Source organism: Musca domestica, unplaced genomic scaffold (genome assembly GCF_030504385.1).
Source record: "Musca domestica strain aabys unplaced genomic scaffold, Musca_domestica.polishedcontigs.V.1.1 37, whole genome shotgun sequence".
NCBI classification, from domain to species: Eukaryota; Metazoa; Arthropoda; class Insecta; order Diptera; family Muscidae; genus Musca; species Musca domestica.
In genome coordinates this window covers 2466720-2470434 of record NW_026712321.1, presented here as the reverse complement: position 1 = coordinate 2470434, position 3715 = coordinate 2466720, and positions in this window count along the sequence as shown.

The window sequence follows — 3715 nt, the reverse complement described above, 5'->3', positions numbered from 1 at the left end:
GAATTTTTGAGGTCTCCAAAATGAGATTAAGGCGTGGATTTTTTAAAGAATTTTTGAGGTCTCCAAAATGAGATTAAGGCGTGGATTTTTTAAAGAATTTTTGAGGTCTCCAAAATGAGATTAAGGCGTGGATTTTTTAAAGAATTTTTGAGGTCTCCAAAATGAGATTAAGGCGTGGATTTTTTAAAGAATTTTTGAGGTCTCCAAAATTAGATTAAGGCGTGGATTTTTTAAAGAATTTTTGAGGTCTCCAAAATTAGATTAAGGCGTGGATTTTTTAAAGAATTTTTGAGGTCTCCAAAATTAGATTAAGGCGTGGATTTTTTAAAGAATTTTTGAGGTCTCCAAAATGAGATTAAGGCGTGGATTTTTTAAAGAATTTTTGAGGTCTCCAAAATGAGATTAAGGCGTGGATTTTTTAAAGAATTTTTGAGGTCTCCAAAATGAGATTAAGGCGTGGATTTTTTAAAGAATTTTTGAGGTCTCCAAAATGAGATTAAGGCGTGGATTTTTTAAAGAATTTTTGAGGTCTCCAAAATGAGATTAAGGCGTGGATTTTTTAAAGAATTTTTGAGGTCTCCAAAATGAGATTAAGGCGTGGATTTTTTAAAGAATTTTTGAGGTCTCCAAAATGAGATTAAGGCGTGGATTTTTTAAAGAATTTTTGAGGTCTCCAAAATTAGATTAAGGCGTGGATTTTTTAAAGAATTTTTGAGGTCTCCAAAATTAGATTAAGGCGTGGATTTTTTAAAGAATTTTTGAGGTCTCCAAAATTAGATTAAGGCGTGGATTTTTTAAAGAATTTTTGAGGTCTCCAAAATGAGATTAAGGCGTGGATTTTTTAAAGAATTTTTGAGGTCTCCAAAATGAGATTAAGGCGTGGATTTTTTAAAGAATTTTTGAGGTCTCCAAAATGAGATTAAGGCGTGGATTTTTTAAAGAATTTTTGAGGTCTCCAAAATGAGATTAAGGCGTGGATTTTTTAAAGAATTTTTGAGGTCTCCAAAATGAGATTAAGGCGTGGATTTTTTAAAGAATTTTTGAGGTCTCCAAAATGAGATTAAGGCGTGGATTTTTTAAAGAATTTTTGAGGTCTCCAAAATGAGATTAAGGCGTGGATTTTTTAAAGAATTTTTGAGGTCTCCAAAATGAGATTAAGGCGTGGATTTTTTAAAGAATTTTTGAGGTCTCCAAAATGAGATTAAGGCGTGGATTTTTTAAAGAATTTTTGAGGTCTCCAAACTGACCATAAAACTGAAGTGCTTTTCATGTTCTTGCCACTCGAAGAAGACACAAAAGTCCTTGTGGTTGCCATTAATTAAGTACAGTACTCACCTCCCCTCACCATCCCCGTCCCGTCCGCCACCCCTCCGGGGTTTTCAAAGTAAAAATTATGTATGACCTTCTTGACAACAAAATACAATACTTGTTCCGAACAACAAATACACTTAAGCTGAAGAAGATAGCCCGGCTGGGATCCTGGCCAGCATATGTTTGCAGTTGTTGTTGTTGTTGCTCTTCTGATATCCATAAATTCAGTTCATGCATTGTTAAACAATCAATGGCGAATGGCCGAACAATTGTTTGGGTGGATGTATGTGTGTGTGTGGCAGACAGAAACGTTGACGAATGACGGACAAATTCTACGACTGGTGGGTCCCACAGCCTGTCCAGAAAACAAAAAACCCGGAAAAAATCGAATTGAACAACTTTTGTTTCCATATTATTTATTCATTAATTTCGGCCAATTCGAAAAACAACAACAGAAACAACAACAAAAAACAGACGGCAAAAGTTAGTCCTTTGCAAATGAATATCCGTTTTCTGTTGAAAGCAACAGCAACAACAAAAAAGGGGGTAACAGTCGTCATAACTCCAGCAATGCGTTGCTGTTGGATTCACATGGTCGAGCTTGCCTTATCCCCACCTCCCCCTGCATGATGATATTCATGCATGATGGATTGTTGAAGGATGTTTTTGATAAGACCACCAACTGGGCAGTCAGCCAGCCAGCCCAGCTCTTGGACCATCCAGCTTGCCAGCGGCATTCAGGCAAAAAACATCAGCAGAAGCAAAAAAAAAGACGACTTGTGGCCTCATCGACTGTTTCCGGATTATAGATATTGATGATGGTACATCCAGCTGTGGTCCTGCATGCGTATGTTTGTTGTTTTTGCTGTTATTATTGTATTCACATTCATTTATTCATTATTTTATTTCACTCTCAGTTCACGGCATTCCATATTGCCATGAAAACGCAATGCAATATCGACTTTGAATGTTTTTTGTTTTTGGCGAAGGATATTCGTGGGGGGTTGGTCCGGGCGATTTTTGGGAACTAATTGAAAGGAAATTGCCAATAAAGCAACAACAACAAAAATGGCGGGAATTTTTGTCCAAATGTGGAGGGCGAAAATCGTGCTGCTGCAAATTGTTGTATGAGTAATTAATGGTCAAAAGTTTTTGGGGAGGGGAGGGGGAGGATGAGGTTGTGATTTCTGGGTGGAGGATGATTTAAGGCGTCAAGGGAAGTGGATTTTTTAAAGAATTATTGAGCCCCCAAAATAAACAAAAGGCGTGGATTTTTTAAAGAATTTGTGAGACCCCCAAAATAAACAAAAGGCGTGGATTTTTTAAAGAATTTTTGAGACCCCTAAAATAAACAAAAGGCGTGGATTTTTTAAGGAGTTTTTGGGTATTCCAAATTAAAGACAAGGCGTGGATTTTTAAGGAATTTTTGAGGTCTCCAAAATGAAACCAAGTAGTGGATTTTTTAAGGAATTTTTGGGGTCTCCAAAAATGAAACCAGGCGTGGATTTTTAAGGAATTTTTGAGGTCTCCCAAAATGAAACCAAAGCGTGGATTTTTTAAAAATTTTTTGAGACCCCCAAAATAAACAAAAGGCGTAGATTTTTAAGAAATTTTTGAGTTCTCCCAAAATAAAACCAAGGCGTGGATTTTTAAGGAATTTTTGAGGTCTCCAAAATGAAACCAAGGCGTGGATTTTTTATGGAATTTTTGAGGTCTCCAAAAATGAAACCAGGCGTGAATTTTTAAGGAATTTTTGAGGCTTTCAAAATTAAGGCAAGACGTGGATTTTTTAAGGAATTTTTGAGGTCTCCCAAAATGAAACCAAGGCGTGGATTTTTTAAGGAATTTTTGAGACCCCCAAATTAAAGACAAGGCGTGGATTTTTTAAAGAATTTTTGAGACCCCCAAAATAAACAAAAGGCGTGGATTTTTTAAAGAATTTTTGAGATCCCCAAAATAAACAAAAGGCGTGGATTTTTTAAGGAATTTTTGAGATCCCCAAAATAAACAAAAGGCGTGGATTTTTTAAGGATTTTTTAAGACCCCCAAAATGGACCAAAGTCGTATATTTTTTAAAGAATTTTTAAGACCCCCAAAATGGACCAAAGTCGTATATTTTTTAAAGAATTTTTAAGACCCCCAAAATGGACCAAAGTCGTCTATTTTTTAATGAATTTTTGAGGTCTCCCAAAATTAAACCAAGGCGTGGAGTTTTTAAGGAATTTTTGAGGTCTCCCAAAATGAAACCAAGTCGTGGGTTTTTAAAGGATTTTTTTCTTTTTTCAAGTTTTTTTTTTTCCTGTTTTCGTATTTTAAATATTCGCCCACAACTAAACTGCACAACTATTTCCATAGCTTCAAAGTTGAAATTGTGAAAGATAGCACTTAAAAACATCATCAGTGC